We start from the raw sequence: 18892 nt of genomic DNA, 5'->3' as shown, positions 1-18892 counted from the left end.
ATCTCACCTTTCTCTCTCTAGTCAACTGCTGCTGTGTTCCACTGATAGCATGGTTGCCTACTCTTATTTCATATAATAACTTGCTCAACATCAGCTTTGTACGTACTGGTTCTAAGGACTGTACTGAGTCTTTAAATAATAATTCATTTGTTGCAGAAGAACCCTATGAAATTGATATTTTTATTCATACTCTACACAGAGGAGTCAACTTGTTGGAGAGAAGTTGATCAACTTGTCCATGGTCACACGGCTGCCAAGTGGCTGAGCTGGGGTTCTTTCAGCGGCCGTCTCTGATCTGAACATCTACAATGACAAACATAGCTTCCTCTTGGGTGCTGTTGTTACCGCTAAAAGTAGCTAACATCTACTGGGTGCCTGCCACGTTCCAGGTCCTCTTATAAGCATTTAAATTCCATTAACATTTTAGCTGAGCAGTCACTAGTGAGCTGGCCAGTGACTTCATCCCATTTTGCAGGACAGGAGGAAACAAGGCACAGAGGAGTTGAGTGACGGAGCCGGGATCTCACTGAGATGAAAAGTTAAAGGCTTTCTAAAGTGTCTCCTGTCTCTTGGAGTATTTGTTTTATAGTAGGGCATTTGCTCTCATTCCTTACATCCATCTGTCCATTCACCTATTCATTTTTTTTCTCCCCAATAATTCAAAATTATATATTGAGAGATTATTGATTATTCTAGGTGCTGCGAATACAACTGTGCCCTCAAGGAATTTATATTCCAAGGAAGAGTGAAATTGAACTGGGAACAACGATAGGTTTAAGTGTGGATTTGTGGGAATTCTCCATTTCCTTCTCCCTCCTTTCAATGCCAACCAGGTAGCTAAACTCCTTGCATGTTCCTGTTCCAGGGGTCGTTTGCTGGGTGGAGAGCAGAAGCTCTCCACCCAGCAAGCTGGAGTCTCTGGGGCCAGGAGTTAAAGGAAGCAGCAACATCTCAGAGGGGATAGCTTTTTTAGAGGGATCACGGCAGGCCCAGTGGGTGTCACACTCCAAATGAGGTGGAGCTTCCGTAACTGAAGGGACCATGAGTCTGGGCAGCATGGAATGGTGACCCAGGACCTGGCACCACATTGGGTGTTTGTTGTGGGGAGCCAGTAATGACTGAGACTGAGTTTCTCATCACCCTGTGGGATGGGCTTCAGAGTCAGAATTGAATCATTCAATGAATAGATACTTCTTATGTACCTGGGCTGATTAGCTTCAATTCCTCGCTGCCTGTGGCATCCAGGCCATCTCTGGGAGGGCAAAGAATGTTCATGCCATGCATATCATGCCGTGCTCTGACGATAGCACTGCATTCGTTTGGTTGGATTGGCTGAGACCACCCCCCCCCCCCCCCCCCCCCGGAGAACTGGTGAGCAGAAATAGCAGGGCTCCTGGAAGCCTCTGCTGATGTTTAAGAGTGATCTGAATGCTTTTACCTGCTGGTCAGATATGGGGGTTGGCAGGATGGAGAGAAGGTAAATCACTCATTAGACAGTGCTGAGGAGATTCATGTTTCTCATTCCCAGCAGAAAGTGCCCTGTACCTCAGAGGGAGCTGCCTGAATCCTAAAATGGCCCCAGCCTGGTCATGCCATGTAAGGCCCAGGCCAAGGGGTTGCCCCAGTTGTGGGGAAGCCTGTTTTGCTATAGAGATGGATAGAGATGAGCCCACTAGAAGCTGTGGGTGCTGGGGGGATGAAGCTCCAACTTGGTCCCAGGAGAAGAGTCTGCCTCTCTTTGGGGCTCATTCCTGAGATGCAGCAGGTTGGTAGCTGAGAAACTGTAGAGTTGAATGGAATTCCAGGGGCGACGCCCTGGGCCTCCGGGGCTCTCAGAGCAAAGGAGGCTCAGTGGGTGATGGGGACTCCCCAGCAGTCTTTCAGGGGCTGTACCCCTTGTGAGCACACAGCAGTCTGCTGGAACGTGTCTGCACCCACTGGTCAGGAGAGGAGGTCAGAAGGCCTTCTTCCCCAGAGCTCTGGACTTCACAGGCAAGGCCTGGACACTCAGAACAGGTGTTGACAGACCTGAGTGGCACCTCCCATCCCAAGCTCTATCTGACCGACCCTCACCCTCACACCTTCTCCAACCACTGATGCCATAAAGGCCGGTACTAGTGGGTGGGGGGAGCCAGGCCCTGCCACTGAGGCCAACACGTGGGGATATGTCTCAGACTCTCAGGAAATGGGTGTGGAGCCTGCATCCCAAGTGTGAGGGCAGCTCTCAGCCCGTCCTCATGGGGTGGCCTGGGCACTCTGGGGAGATAGCTGCTTAGGACAGACAGCGGGGTGAGGAAGGTAAGGGACACCCTGCTTCAGAAACGGTGTCCTAAGGAGGAAACCGTGTGCTTGTGGGGAGGCCTGGGGCATTTCACGGGGTTTCAGCCATAGAGCTTGCAGTTGGTGAGCTGGCTGAGGAGGACTTGGGGTGGATCAGGAATCCAGGGGGGGTGCATGCAGAGCGTAGGCGGTGGGACACCACTGCTGTTACTTCCCACCGTGCTTATCCGAGATCTTGGCTCATTTTTACTATCATTACCCTGAATTCTTTATCAGGTAGATTGTTTATCGCCACTTAACTTAGTTGTTCTTCTCGGGTTTTATCTCGTTCCTTCTTCTGGAACATATTTCTCTGTGGTGTTTTTCTAACTTTCTGTGTTTGTGGTCTTGGTCCCGCAGGCTGCAGGATCGTAGCTCCTCTGGCTTCTGGTGTCTGCCCCGTGGTGGGTGGGGTTGGTCCAGGGGCTTGTGCAGGCTTTCTTGTGGGAGCGGCCAGTGCCTGTCTACTCGTGTGGGGAGCTGGGTCTTGTCCCTCTGGTGGGCAGGGCTGTGTCAAAGGGTGGGTTTGTTTAGAGGCGGCCTTGGGGTCAGGACGACTTTAGGCAGCCTGTCTGCTGATGGGTGGGGCTCTGTTCCTGCCCTGTTGGTTGTTCGGCCTGAGGCGTCCCAGGCTGTTGGGTGGAGCCAGGTCTTGGTGAGAAAATGGTAGCCTCCAGGAGAGCTCACGTGGAGGAATATTCTCTGGGGCTTCTGCCACTAGTGTCTTTGTCCCCACAGTGAGCCACAGCCACCCCCGCCTCCCAAGGAGACCCTCCAAGACCTGCAGGTAGGTCTGGCCCAGGGTCCTTCGGAGTTGCTGCTTTGCCCTGGATCCCAGTGCACGTGACACCTTGTGTATGCCCTCCAAGAGTGGAGTTTAAGGGGAATTCCTTGGCGGTCCAGTGATTAAGACTCCACGCTTCCACTGCAGGGGGCACGGGTTCAATCCCTGGTCAGGGAACTAAGATCCCGCAAGCTGTGTGGCACGGCCAAAAACAAAAAAAAAAAAAAAAAGGAAGCGTGGCGTCTCTGTTTCTCCCAGTCCTGTGCAGCTCCTGCACTCAAGCCCTGCTAGTCTTCAAAGCCAAATGCTCCCGGCGCTCCTCCTCCCGCTGTCAGACCCCCAGGCTGGGAAGCCAGACGTGGGGCTCAGAATTCCCACTCCTGTGGGAGAACCTCTGCAACAGAATTATTTTCCAGTTTGTGGGATTTGATTATATTGCAATTGTGCTCCTCCTACCGTCTCGTTGTGGCTTCTTCTTTGTCTTTGGAGGTAGGATATCTTTTTTTGGTAGGTTCCAAGTCTTTTTTCGTTGATGGTTGCTCAGCAGTTAGTTGTGATTTTGGGGTTTTCGTGAGAGGAGATGAGCTCAAGTCCTGCGACTCCGCCATCTCATCTCTATCCCTTCCCACCGTGTCTAGATGGCCAAGGGAGAGCCCCCTCACCCTGTGTGTGTGTGTGTGTGTGTGTGTGTGTGTGTGTGTGTAGCGGGGAGGCAGTGGTGGGCTGGTTGGGCAGTGTTTGGACAAAGGCAATGTGTGAGGAGTCCAGGGATGAGAAAGGGCAGCAGTGAGAGAGCTCTGTTGGCAAGAGGCCCCAAGAAGGTTTGGGCAGGAGAGGGGTGCAGTCAGGTGAGGTCTGGGGAGTCCAGCAGGGAGAAGGGGCACATTTGGACGGGCTGTGGAATTGCTTGGCGGATGAGAGGCTTGTGGAAAGTGGGCCAGACACTCCAGCCAAGGGGTCCTTGGTTGCCCGTGTTGTTGTGTCGTTCTCCACGGCTGGGAGGCCCTCTGCTGAACGCCGGGTTCTGCTCATGTGCTGCTTTTCCCAGAGGACACACTTCCCCTTCAACTTCTCATTCCAAGTTGTGGGTATCACTGGGGTCTCCTGGGGTCAGGGTCCCTCCCACTGAGGCAGCTGTTGGGGGAGGTCATCGAGCGACCGGGACCTGCAGTTGGGCTGGGCAACAGGAGGCTCCTTGCCCCCTCCAGTCCTTGAAATGCACGCGCCACCTGTGGTTCCCGCAGTGGAGAGGGTTTCAAGGATGCAGCCTTGAGAGGGTACGCGGTGTTGAGACCCTCTAGACGGTATACATGATCGAACCCAGTATGCCTCTACAGAAACGTGTAAGATTCTGGTGGGTGGGTGGATGTGGAGACCCACTCACTCTGCAGCGCCCAAGACTGACCTCGCAGGTAACCTCCTCCGCTTGTTAACACGCCACCTACGATCTGGACTGGCTGCCACTTTGTTTGCTCTTCCCCTGCCCTCGAGTTCGGGGCTAGTTTCAGATTTCACCCTTGAAAGTCCCAAATTTACAAACCACCAGCAGCGCTGTACAAAGGCCAAAGGCTGGTTGTTAGAAGCAGCCTGACCTGGGCTGGGTCCTTTGTGATTCTGGACTGTAAGCCTCCATCTCCCTGATGGTGCGGCAGCAAAGGAGCAGCGCCTGAAAGACCGACCCGGGTAGGTGCTCAGAGCTGCTGGCTGTTATCATTGTTCTCAGCACCTGCAAACTCCCCATAACTTGGGGAGAATTTGGTGAGATTGTTGGCCCTTCTCTGACTTTAGGGTTATATGTATTTTATCTTGCTGAAATTCGCCTCCATTTCTGCCAGTTTAGCCAGGATGGAAGAGAAGCTGGTGTCCTGGTTTTCAGAGCAGTGTTGTTTCAGTTACGTGAAGTGTTGGAATGGCCATTTCATTCAGATTCCCCAGTTCTCACACCCTGGAGGTAACAATAGCATTTTCCCCCTGAAATACTACAAAATTGGTAACCTCCTTGCCTCATGTGGGGAAACTGCTCCATGAATAGATTAAGGTGGAGAGACTAGCTGGGCTCCACCAACCCCAAAGGGGTCCCCAAGGGGATGGAATTCAGGAGGTCTCCTCCTCTACTAGAATGGGGAAAGACTGAGGCTTTGTGTTTACTAAGCTCTAACTGAAATATAGAATTCCTTCAATTATAAATGGTGACAAAAGGTCAAATATTGACCTTTGCAGTACTACTAGAACCTGTGATTTTGTCCCGTCTCGAAATCCTAGCTATTTGTATATCACATTACAGTTGCCACTGATTTCTCAAAACGTCATTTATACTTATCACTACTTTGCATTTATGGTAAATAGACGTACCACTAGGTCTTGTTATTTACTGTCAAAAAAGCACATATATTAGTATAGACCCCACTTGTTTAATAATTGGATAAATAAATCTAAATATAATTGGTTTCCTTTGTAATTTTATGTATTTTACTTTATGCATTTGGGAAGATGTCCATAGGCTTTACCTGATTGCCCGTATGGTTCATAGCAGCACACAAAATTTATTAACCTCTAGACATTGGAAAACTTTCCAATGGGTAAGAGCGGCAATTTCCACTTACACCACAGGAGGGAACTATTTCCCAACTAATGCTTTAAAAGATCACAGCGGGGATTTTTATTCCTCTTAACTCTTGCTCTAAAATTGGTTCAAGCTTTCTTCTTTACTGTTAACAACGTAATTGGGGTCCTGTGATGAGGCTCTGAAGCTGATACCCCGCCAAGAGATGAAGCAACCTTTATTGTGAGTCCAGGAAGACGTGATGCGAAAAAGTGAGTCTCCCAGGCACCGGATGAGAACTAGTTTAGTGCCCACACCTCATTTGCTGTCTCCCCCCGCCAAAGAAAAACAAAAAACAAACAAACAAAAAACACCCAAACTTGCGAAGCAGAGAGCATACTTGGTTTGTTATTCTGGTAGGAGCAGATCCGCTGTTAGGGTAGAAACAAAGCTGAAGGGTTTTCATTAAGTCAGCGGCTGTTGGAAGTGGCTGCACTTGTGTGGGGGAGGGGAAGGGGCAGAGGCGGGAGATGCGGTAGGAGAGAGGGACTTTATAAAACGGGAACTTTACAGGTGCAGAGAGACCGCGATCCTATACTACAAACCGAGGACCCAGCCAGGCCTGCCACTTGGTGACGCGGTGGTTGCCCCAGGGCTGATTTTAACGGGAACAATTTCACATGTTCCTCCTTCTTTGGCCACATGAGCGCATAGGTCACTGTATATATTTAAGGGCTCAGAATGGAGGTCTGAGAGTGTCTAATTGCAAAGGGCAGCAGCCACTTTCCCAAGTCAGCCTGGAACAGAGGAACAGCTCTGCAAACCCTCACTCGACCCGAAGTAGGTCGGCCTGGAGGAAAATGACTTGGTGGACGGGGTGGTTCTGTGTTCCCACCTCCCGCAGTGACTCTAAAATTAACCTTTGTTACACTTCCTGCTCTTCTGACCTTTAAGGATTGTTGGCTCTTATCTTATTTTTTAAATTATAAAATACTAGCTTTATTTAATATCACAACATTAAATAATCTCTAGGATATGGGTACTCTGTACTTTTTGGTTCAATATAAGCTCGAATTTTTCATTTCTTTTTCTTTTTTAAAAAAATTTTTTATTGGAGTATAGTTGATTTACAGTGTTGTGTTACTTTCTGCTGTACAGCAAAGTGAATCAGTTATGTATATACATATAGCCCCTTTTTTTAGACTTTTTTCCCCATATAGGTTACAGAGTATTGAGTAGAGTTCCTTGTGCTGTACAGTAGGTCTTTATTAGTTATTTTATATATAGTAGTGTGTACATATCAATCCCAATCTCCCAATTTATCTCTCCTCTGTTTCCCCCCCAGTAATCATGATTGCTTTCTACATCTGTAACACTATTTCTGTTTTGTAAATAAGTTCATTTGTACCGTTTTTTTAGATTCCACGTATAAGCGATATCATAAGATATTTGTCCTTCTCTATCTGACTTACTTCACTCAGTATGACAATCTCTGGGTCCATCCATGTTGCTGCAAGTGGCGTTATTTCATTCTTTTTTTATTCCATTGTATATATGTACCACATCTTCTTTATCCATTCATCTGTCGATGGACATTTAGGTTGATTCCATGTCCTGGCTATTGTAAATAGTGCTGCAATGAACATTGGGGGTGCGTGTGTCTTTTCTAACTATGGTTTTCTCCAGGTATATTTGGCTCTTATTTTAGTTATGAGCAACACTGTTCCATTCAGTCATTCATTCCTTCCTGCAAGCATGCATGCCTTCATCTACAGGAGCTGACCTTTCAGGCTCCGTCCTGGGTGCTGAGGCCACAGCACAGACCAGACCCAAGGGCTGTGGCTTCTAGCTCCTTATAGAACTCAGCACAGGTTGGGTCCAGGTGACCACTCTGAACAGAGTCTTTTCAGGTGTGTCTATTGCATGCCCATCAGGCAAGTTGTTGATCTGCTCTGAGCCTCAGTTTCCTCTTGTATAAAGTGGGAACAGTATCACCTACCTCACGAGATTATTGTGAGAATAAAGAAAACCAAGTGTGTACACGGTTGGCGCCATGCTTGGCTGTTATCATTGAGGATCGTAGCTTTGTCCTTGAGCGTGTGGTGTACTTGGGGCATGCAAATACCAGTAGCCCAGAGTGTGAGCGGCTGCAACTTCTGCTTGGCTTTCTGGCACGGGTACCCCAATAACCCGGGGAACTTAACAAATGCTCTTCACTAACGTGCCCTAGATTTATTTTGTGAGATGACAGTGTGACAAAGTGGTCAAAGGCGTGGGCTCTGGGGCTGGGGGTCTGACACTTTATTAGTTGCAGGACTTGAAGCAAATGACTTCGCCTCTGTGCTTCCCCAGATCCAAAATAGGCGCAGTAATGGCACTTTCTGCCTGAAGTTATTATGAGCTAGTGCATGAAAAGCTCTTAGAATGGTCTGTGACACATAGTAAGCACTCAAAATTATGAGCTATTATTATTATTATTGCCCTAGGCAACTTGTTAAATGTTCTCTGATGACAAATGTAAAGGTTTGTGTGAATCTACTAGAGAGTCTGGACCAGTGGTCTCAGGTCCCTGGACCCTGTTTCCTCTGAGGTTGACATGAGAGCTGCACCCCCTCCCCTACCTCCCCTGTCCTTGGAATGTACCTTCCACTCGCCATCCCCCAGTGGAGCCGGTTTCAAGGACACAGCCTTGAGAGAGTAAGGTGTTGGAACCATCTGGACAGTATATGTGACTGAACCCAGTTAAGGCCTCTGTATAAACTTGTAAGATTCTGGCAGGCGGGCGGGAGATCCCCTTGACGTGTGGTGCCCAAGACCAGCCTCGTGTGCAAGTTCCCTGGCTTGTCACACCTGCCGCCTCCCCATCTGGAGTGGCTGCCTCTATCCTTGATCTTTCTCCGCCCTCCGTGTGTAGGGTTAGTTTGCGAACCAGCATGTGCTGGTGGGGAGGTGATGGTGGGTGATGAGGGGTGTGGGTGGAGTGATGCTGGGTCTTCGCTGGTAGTCTAGGGGGGGAATGATGATGAGTAGCTGGTGTTGACGGTGAAGCGATGAGTCGGCAGCAGTGGTGCTCAGGCACCAGGAGGACTCAGTGGTGAGGTGGGAGGACGGACCCTCCCCTCTGACTCCCTGGAGGCCCTCCATGCTGTGACTACAAAGCAGACCCGTGTTCAGGAACCAGGTTTGTCGCCGATTCCAGTGCAGTTCAGGTGCAGAGCTCGGCAGGACGCTGGGCAGTGCTCCCCAGGAGCCCAGGTGTTCCCCCAGCTGTGGCCAGGCTGGCATTCTGAGCAGCGAGGCCAGTGTGGCCTGTGGTCTAAGAACTTGTTTCATTCACTTTTGGACAGGCCTACGCTTTATTTTACAGTCTCACCTCATACTCAATTTTTTTTTTCCTCTGAGAAATCACAAGCACTTTAAAGATATTGTACCAATGTTTCTTATAACATCCCTTTGATGTTGAGGTCAGATAAAAGAACCCAGCTTTACGGGTGACAAAACTGAGATGATTCTCCAGGTCACATGTTTCTTAAACTTTTGAGAGGTGGCATCTGGTTTACAACCCTTCCTGTGGCTGCAGAATTAATTTTTGTTGAAAAAAAAAAGAAAAGAGGCCATTTTGTTATATTTCAACTTCCCCTCAACAACGGCAAAAGAGACAACAAGAAAAACTCTCTTCTTTTTCAGAGAGTCAGCCTGGGCCCCTTCTCTCCAGTGTGTGTGTCTGTGACCCTATTTCCTTTCTGATGAGGTACTGGAGTATGGGGGCTGATACTGCAGGAGTGAGTGGGGAAATGGGAGCAGACAAGAAATTTTCTTTTTTAGAAAAAATGTATTGGAGTAGAGTTGATTTACAATGTTGCGTTAGTTTCAGGTGTACAGCAAAGTGATTCAGTTATATGTATATATACATATTCTTTTTCAGATTCTTTTCCATTATAGGTTATTACAAGATCTTGAGTAGAGTTCCCGGTGCTGTACAGTAGGTCCTTGTTGATTATCTATTTTATATATAGTAGTGTGTATCTGTTAATCCCAACCTCCTAATTTATCCCTCCCCCACTCCCTTTCCCCTTTGGTAACCATAGTTTGTTTTCTATACCTGTGAGTCTCTTTCTGTTTTGTATATAAGTTCATTTGTATCATTTTTTTTTAAAATATATATTTTTTTCACTTTTATTTATTTATTTATTTATTTATTTATTTATTTATTTATTTTGGCTGTGTTGGGTCTTCGTTTCTGTGCGAGGGCTTTCTCTAGTTGAGGCAAGCGGGGGCCACTCTTCATCGCGGTGCGCGGGCCTCTCACTGTCGTGGCCTCTCTTGTTGCGGAGCACAGGCTCCAGACGCGCAGGCTCAGTAACTGTGGTGCACGGGCTTAGTTGCTCCGCGGCATGTGGGATCTTCCCAGACCAGGGCTCGAACCCGTGTCCCCTGCATTGGCAGGCGGATTCTCAACCACTGCGCCACCAGGGAAGCCCTGTATCATTTTTTTTAGGTCCCACATATAAGCGATATCATATATTTGTCTCTCTCTGTCTGACTTAAGAAGTTTTTATTTTAAGCTTTGGTGAGTGAGTGGTGTTTGCACTACCCATGTCATCTAGGGAAACATTTTGAAGAGGGAGAAAAACCCCAACCAAACCTGTCATTTTTTTAAAAAAGTATTTGTTCCACATTCCATAAGGCTGAGCAAAATCACATTTTCCTTGGTGAAAGCAGATGCAGTTTCTCGCAGAGAGCCTTTGAAGATGGGCTGCTGCCGCCGTTCCTGGTGGTGTCCTGTCGTGCCAGGGCCAGGACAAATGCAGCTGGCCTCCACGTCGATGTGTTTTAACTGAAAAAGAAGTAGAAAGGTACACTTCAGGACATACTGATCTCTAAAAGGCTGCTTCCTAGAATTGCTGTTTGCTAGGCTGCCAGCAGCCCCTCTGACTCCTCTTTGCAGATGTTTTATGGACATCATTTAAACCTCAGGACTCTTCCTTTCTTCCCTCTGGTGAAGGAGCTTGGTGCTCTCAAGTCATTAACTTATGTTCCTGTTATTTGCCTGCTGTTGCAATCCTCTGCAATAACGTGGCATCGCACTGTCAGGGGAGGTTCAAGTCACAGAGGTGGCCTCGATGGGAGATCAGCAGTGATGGCAAATTTGCAAATTTAAGAACAGCGCACACGGCAAAAATGAGATGCAGTATGGGAAGTGCTGATGAAGACAGACTTCCTAATATTCCCGTCCTGTGGTTCCACGTGATATGTGGTCCGCGAAGGGGGAAGAGTTATGAACATTTTGGTGCTTGGGGTTGAGACTCTCGGGGGCCTAGCCATGCTGATTTGTGGTGTGGGGTCTTGGGGCATTTGTTCTACAGACACCCGAGGGACCTGCTCAGTGCAGAGGAAGAGGTGAACCCTGTCATGAGGGGATGAACAGGCTTTGGGGAGAGAGGTAGTGAGAGAGTGGAACTGAGGAGAGATGTTACAGCAGAGTGTTCCAGCAGCTAGAGGTATGCACACGGGATGTAGATGTCCGTGGGAGAGGAGCTTTGCTCTGCTGGATTGGAGCAGGTCAGAGAGGAAGAGATTGTCACTGACCACCTGCCAAGGGCACCAGGAATACACATGTAGTTGAACTTGGGTTTGTAACCTGCTACATGAAAAGAGAACATGCACCCCGCGGAACCATGGAGTGTCTGGGTAAGAGCGGTTCGGAGGGGCTTCATAGAGGTTTGGGCTTCTGTTTGCTGACTTGAGTACAAGGAAGTGGGGTCTCTTCTGGGTCAGTCTTGTTAGAAAGAGGGGCAATTTGGTGACTGGGCATCTTAATACCTTTAGTCTAGGAGGTGGGATGAATGGAGTGGGGATGGAGATGTCCTTGGAAAAGAAGCCATGGCAGCTCACGTCAGCCTCAGGGGGAGAGGTGTGGTCCTTCTCCTTGTTGCACAGTGTCTTTGTTTTCAATTTCTATTCAGGTATGATTCCCGAGTGGTATAATTTGTGTCTTGTTGGAGTTCTCGACTGGCGTTGATAGTCTATGAAATAGTCAATTTCATCAGGGGAACATCACAGCCTAGCTGGTAGCACCTGGGCCAATGACTAGCTGCTTTTATTTTTCTCAAAATGCTTGGTCTGGGCACTGAAGGATGAGTAAGATTTTTCCAGGTCAAAAAGGGAAGGCATCTCCCGTGGAGAGAGGGTAAAGCTGGAGGAGATTGAGGGAGGCGTGGAGTATCGCAAGAGGCTGAGGATGCTGTGAGCAGCTTGAGTGCCAGAAGTGAGGATGTGTGTGGGGGACAGGGGGAGAAAGGCCCTGGATTAGAGGGGGCCGGGTGGGGAGGGCTTTGCCCCTGGCTACGGAGCTTAGACTGTATCCTTTAGCCATCTTCATCGGAGTGCTCAATTCAGAGCAGCTGGTCAACAGATGTTTATTGACTTGGGATGGCCTTCATTTTTGCTGCATGTGCTTCTTTTCTTCACACCATGTATTTCCATCAAAGCCAAAAAGGAAGGCTACCCAAAGGAGGGATATCCTTCTAGGAGTCCAGATATGCTTCTCTTGCAGTAACGCTTGGACTACTATAGGAACCGAGCTGGAAGGCTTCCTCTGGCACGTTTGATCTGCTCCCCTCTTTCACAAAGGGGGATCTGAAGCCACACTTGGAAATGTACTGGCTTGAGATTCCACAGCAAATCATGAAAGGATGAGGACTTGACCTCACATCTCCAGCTGCCTTGTCTCTGCTCTTTCAAAACTTCCCTGAATTGATGCTTACATAACCCTAGTAAATCCTGGGGCTCCACATGGCTGGGGCACTGCAGAGACAACCCGCCCGCCACCCCTCCCCAATTCACAAAAATAAAATGAAGCAGCCAGAGGTAATTGAGAAGGAATTCCATTGTTACAGGACTCTGTTGAAGACCTTTAAGGGGATGTGATTCCTGAGCTCTAGTAACACTTCCAAAGCCCTTTCCTCCTCTCCCCTCTCAGCTTCTCCGGGTGGCCTCTGTGCCAACACCCACACGGCTCCCTAACCACAGACTGGGGCTGGATCTTCTCTTGCTCCTTCCTTCCTCTCGTCTACTTCTTTCATAAATGGATTGGCCTGGCCTCTCTGTCCATACCCCCTGTCCCATCCTCCTTTTTCTCAGTGCCCATCCCACCTTTATATCAGTCAGGGTTGTGTCTGGTTACATGTTACAGAAACCTCACTATGGTTGCTAAAACAAGTAAGAGGTTTCTTTTTCTCCCCCCAGAAAAGTCCATAGCAAGGTGCTCCACAGCTGGTCCAGCAGGTCCTTCTGCTTTTCTGCTCTGCCATTTAGGCTGTGTAGCTTTCTTCATTCTCACAGATGGCTGCTGCGTCTGTAGGCATCGTGTTTGCATTCCAGGCCAGAAGAGGGGAAATGGACAAAGGCAGAAGACATGTGCCTGATGAATAGTTTCTTTATTTAAAAAAAAATTTTTTTTTATTGAAGTATAGTTGGCGACAATGTTGCATTAGTTTCTGGTGTACAGTAAAGTTATTCATATATATATATGAATATATATATGAATATATATATTCTTTTCCAATATGGTTTATTACAGGCTATTGAATAAAGTTCCCTGTGCTATACAGTAGGACCTTGTTGTTTATGTATTTTACATATAGTAGTTGGTACCTGCTAGTTCCAAACTCCTATTTTATCCCTCCCCCACCCCCTTTCCCATTTGGTAACCCTAAGCTTGTTTTCTATGTCAGTGAGTCTGTTTCTGTTTTGTAAGTAAGTTCATTGTGTCATACTTCAGATTCTACCTGTGTTATCATATGATATCTGTCTTTCTCTGTCTGACTTACTTCACTTAGCATCGTAATCTCTAGGTCCATCCATGTTGCTGCAGATGACATTACTTCATTCTTTTTGATGGCTGAGTAGTATTCCATTGTATATATGTACCACATCTTCTTTGTCTCTTTATCTGAATGGTTTCTTTATATTGGGAAAACAATTACTTTCCCTGAAGCCTCATCCAGTAGATTGATACTTACATCCCACTGGCCAGAAATGACCACATGGCCATCACTAGCTGCAAGGGATCCTGGGGAAGTAAGTATAACTGTCACCTTGCAACCCTGGGAAAAAAAATCAGGGTCCTGTTAATAAAGACGGGAAGAAGAGATATTGGGTAAGAAGTTGCCAATGTCTGGTATACTCATCCTCTAGATTTTGCATCACAAGAATTTTGAGGGCTGATTTGGTAAACACAGGGCTGTTGTCCATGTTGGGATGGGGGAGAGAAGCTGATGGAGCAAAGTTATCCACACGTGAATTAGTATTTGCTTAAATAAGCAAGATCTATTCTAGAACACATTGACCTTGTTTTCATTTTGTGACTTTTTAGCTTTTAAAAGTAAGTTAGAAATCTAAGTAGACATTTAGGATATATTGCCTATAGGAAACGAAATAGTTTTTTCTTAATGCATTCTACTCAATGTCAGGACTTTGCTCTGAGAAAATTCAATTCCAAGAAGACAAGTTTCCAAATGCATTCTACTTAGAAAGATTAGAGTTGTTTTTGTCTTATTATGCACTAGAATAAAATAATTACAGAGAACAAAAACACCAAGCTCTTGGTACTATAACTTCAATTCTCATTTTTGTCATTGTGTACACCGACATTTGATGTTATTACAGTAGGTGCATACCAATTGGTAGTGATCTGTTCTTTTCCATTTAACAGTATTTTATAGATAGGGTTTTATGGACTGACAGTTCATATGGTTATTTTTAGTGACAATGTAATATTCTGATATGCTATAGCTCACTTAGTCATTCCCCTTTGATCAGAGTTATTTGAAAAATATTTAACAACTGATACCTCATTAACATCGATTAGTCAGAAGAGATCAGGCTATAGAAACAGAGCATGTACTGAAGGCCCCTGCTGGACCTGGCATAAGCTCTTGTTGCTGGGTGTAGAGTGGTCAGGCGTCCATTTGTTGGTGGTGGCAAATTTGGTAGTGGATATTTACTAACTGATATGGAAGGACTGCAACAATTCAATAACCAGTTGTAAACTAGCTTTTGCTATAGTAAGCCATTCCAAAACTTAGTGACTTAAAAAAAAAGCAGTATGCTTAGCTCATGATTCTGTGGGTCAGCAATTTGTGCTGGGGTTTGGGTGATTCTACTCGTCCTGACTAGGGTTAGTTGTATGCCTGTGGTTTGCTGCTGGTCAGTTAGACAGTCTGCTACTGGGTGCTGCAGGGTCACCTGGTGTGATGGAGATGACTTGACCGTACGTATTTCATCTTCCAGAAGGCTAGATGGAACTTTTCACATGGCTGGATGGAGTTCCAAGAAAAGCAAAAAACATGCAAGGACTCCTGAGGTCTGGGCTTGGAATGGGAACAGTGTGGCTTCTGCCACGCTTAATTGGCTAAAGCAAGTTCCAAGGTCAGCCTCAAGGACTCCACCTCTGTATGGAAGATGCTGTAAAATCACACTGAAAACAGGTATGGATACAGGGAAGAGCATAATTTGGGCCATTTTTGCAAAAACTACCATGCTGTTGTATACCAGAATGGCGGACTGAGTATCACTCTGTTAGAAATGAAGCATTTATAGTGTGCATTACTCTGGACATTACATATATCACTGCTATGAACATCACATTCTTCCTGATGATTTTACCATTCTTGGCATTAGAAAAATACTTACTAAGGGAGCAGGGTGGGAATCTTCACTCATTCTGGAGTCATTCATTCAGCGTCCCTCTGCACTAGGTGGGGGGAGGGCAGAAGCAGGGGGCACATTTGTCTGGAGTCCAGCAGGGAAGATACACAGTAGTGGACAGCACAATGTGGAATGTGGCTTCTGCTTTGGTAGTGATGTGTGTGGAGGGGTCTGGGGCATGTGCCTGTGGCCCAGAGGGAGAGATGTGGGTGGGGAATGTGTGTGTGTGTGTGTGTGTGTGTGTGTGTGTGTGTGTGTGTGTGTGTGTCTTATGTAAGGCAAGGCAGCTCAGGGGTAGGTAATGACTGACTTTTTTTTTTACATTTTATTTATTGGCCACGCCGTAAAGCTTGTGGGATCTTAGTTCCCCAACCAGGGATTGAACCCGTGCCCCCTGCAGCAGAAGTGCCGACTGCCAGGGAATTCCGGGTAATGACTGACTTTAGATTTGAAAATGAGTTAGCCAGACAAGGAATGTGGTGAAGAGTGAATCCCAGTATGCACAAGGCATTTCATCCAGATAATGAATGAGGGTGCTCTGGGGCAGGGAGCCAGCCAGAGGGAGATTGCACTGAAAAGCAGGGCAAGGTCGAAGTGCTTTCAGCCTGCCTTTGACCTTTATCTTGGAGGCAGTGCAGCCACTGGTTTTATTGTGAAGATTCTCAGGATTAGAGCTGAAGAGGTGGCTTTGACCAGTGCAGGCTGTTTGATTCTCTGCAGTTGGGAGCAGGTTCTTGTCCTAGAAGCAGAGGAAGGATCACTTTTCTTTTCTGAACACACCTTGGTTCTCTGAGAAATCACACTAGGAGAAATAAGCTTGGCCTCACGTCACATCTTCCATTAAGATAAGATCTAGATGGAGCAAATATTTAAGTATTAAAAAAATAAGGTCATAAAGTATTAGTAGAAAATATGAAAATAGTTTTAATCTCAAAATGGGCAAGACTTTCCCAGAAGTCATAGTAAAAGAGATTGATGTATTTGACTACATAAAGCAAAATAGAAATAAAAAACACCTGCACTGCAAAAAAACACCACATACAAAGTAAAAAGACCAACAACAAATTAGGAAAAAATATTTGCAATGTGTGGCAGCCTTGTTATCTGGCTATTTAGTTTTCCTAACATTATTTTATTTTGTTGAAAAAAATCTTTTTCTTGCTGATTCAAAATATCATCTTTATCATATGTTAAATGTTTATCTATTTATACACACATTTATTGATGGATATCTTTGGGGGCTTTAAATTCTGTTCATCTATCTGTCCTTTCATGTGACAGCACCATGTTAACTTAATTACTGTAGTATTGTAATATATCTTAATATCTGGCAGTCCTCTCACATTGCTTTTATTTTATTTTTTTATTGAAGTATCGTTGATTTAGTGTTGTGTTAGTTTCAGGTGTACAGCACAGTGATTCAGTTACACAGACATATATACATACACACACACATATATATACTTTTTCAGATTCTTTTCCATTATAGGTTATTACAAAATATTGGGTATAGTTCCCAGTGCTCTACAGCAGGTGCTTGTTGGTTATCTATTTTATATATAGTAGTGTATGTTAATCCCAAGTACCTAATTTATCCCTCCCCCCCTTTCCCCTTTGGTAACCATAAGTTCATTTTCTGTGTCTGTGGGTCTATTTCCATTTTCACATTGCTTGTTTTAAAAAAATAACCATTAAGACACACGATTCTACTTTTCTATAAAAGGCGTTGGTCGACCGGGAGCATACCCAGCGCCGCCTGGGCCTCACCTAGCCGCAGCTTTGCCCGGTGCCCTCCAAAGCCCCCACTAGCCCCGGTGCCAGGCCCACCCCGTGCGCTGTTTCGTGACCGGGGGCTTCGGCCGTGCGTTCTGAGCCGTCCTCGCGCCGAGCGAAGGGGGGCGGGGCAATGATTCTGCGCAGAGTAAATGGGCCTACGAGGAGCACAGGTGTTTACACTCGACCCAGCTGCAGCCTCACTCTCAAAATCGGGTCCTCCCTTCAGTACGGTGAATACCACGGGGAGAATCTGCCACGCCCCAGGTTCCGCCCTCCTGGTCCAACACGGGCCCTACCCTGGAGGCTGCTGTGGGCGGAGGGTCCCCCCCTGGCGCCTGGGTGTCCCTGAAGGCCCCCGCGGTCCGTGGAGCTGGTCCCTGGTAAGTTGTTTCTTTTGGGCAGCACCTTGGTGACCCGGCCTTAAAAGACGCTCTTGTTCAGCTCCACGGCGGCTTGGGCCGAGCTCTTGGGGGCAAACTCTATGCAGGCATAGCCCTTGGGGTGTCGGGAGAGCTTGTCACACAGGATGGCCACCTGGGGTATCTCCCTGCAGTGGTTGAAACAGGCCTCCAGCTCCTGGGCCGAGCCCCCGTAGCCCACATTGCCCATGTAGATGGGTCTGTGGTCGGCCTCCACCGTCTCCATGGGGGTGTCTGGCTCGGGGCTCAGCAGCTGCCCGGCCAGCAGGGCCCCGGCGTCTTCCTCTTACCCCTCTGGGCCCTGGGCCTGCTGCATGGCCCACAGCTCCAGTTTCATGGCCTCCAGCTCCCGGTCCGGTACCGGGCACTCGGCCAGGTCCTCCCTCTCCAAGAGAGACGGCAGGAAGCCCGCGTCTTCCTCGTCTTCTTTCCCCGCTTCCCCTGTCTCCTCCTCCTCCCTGTCTCCAGCCCTGGGGCCCAGAGGAGTCTTCCCGGCCCGGCACCAGGCCCCCCGCCCTGGGCCTCGGGGTCTGGAAGCCCTCCGGGGTCAGCCCCGGGTGGTGTGCGGGAAGCGAGCGCGGCTGAGGAAGGGCCACATGGCGGCCGGGGCAGGAGGGGAGATAGGCCAGGCCTCAGTGCTCGCCTCCACGCCCTCACATTGCTTTTATTTATTTTTTAATTTTTAAAGTTTTAAAAAAATTTATTTATTTTTGGCTGCGTTGGGTCTTCGTTGCTGTGCTTGGGTTTTCGCGAGCTGCCGCGAGCTGCCGCTGGGGCTACTCTTTGTTGTGGTGCGCGGGCTTCTCCTTGCGGTGGCTTCTTTTGTTGCGGAGCACGGGATCTAGGCGCGCAGGCTTCAGTAGTTGTGGCTCGTGGGCTCTGGAGCGCAGGCTCAGTAGTTGTGTCTCACGGGCTTAGTTACTCCGCGGCATGTGGGATCTTCCCGGACCAGGGCTCGAACCCTTGTTCCCTGAGTTGGCAGGTGGATTCTTAACCACTGCGCCACCACGGAAGCCCCTGCACATTGCTTTTAAAAGGAGACTTTTCTTAAAAAAGTTTGCTTGGGTTTTTTGTTTGTTTTGTTTTTTGCATATGAGGTATTTCCTATTTAAGAATATGGCACATCTTCCCATTAATGCAAGTCGTTTTTTGGTGTACATCCCTCAGGGGTAATTTAAATTTTCTTCACATCGATTTTGCACATCTTAGGTTATTTCTGTATATTTTATCCTTCTTGGTTACTATAAATGAGATATTTTCTTCCTTGATAACTCTAACTGGCTATTAAATTCTTTATATTAATTTTGTATCCATCCAGCCTACAAAATTTTTTTATTGTCT

At 47.4% G+C, this 18892-nt stretch overlaps 1 pseudogene across 1 annotated transcript; it reads right to left on the bottom strand.

Moving 5' to 3' along the window:
* Positions 1–10293: 10293 nt before the first annotated feature.
* LOC309607398 (embryonic polyadenylate-binding protein 2 pseudogene) lies at positions 10294–18098 on the bottom strand (annotated as a pseudogene). The gene is made up of 3 exons: positions 17429–18098; positions 17184–17287; positions 10294–10482 (listed from the first exon to the last, which is right to left on the bottom strand). The product of its transcript is annotated as an embryonic polyadenylate-binding protein 2 pseudogene (transcript).
* Between the last annotated feature and the right edge of the window lie 794 nt (positions 18099–18892).

Source organism: Balaenoptera borealis (assembly GCF_965194805.1).
Source record: "Balaenoptera borealis genome assembly, chromosome: 12".
Classification (NCBI taxonomy): Eukaryota; Metazoa; Chordata; class Mammalia; order Artiodactyla; family Balaenopteridae; genus Balaenoptera; species Balaenoptera borealis.
Note: the sequence above shows the minus strand (reverse complement) of the source record. Positions and strands in the feature narration are given on the sequence as shown.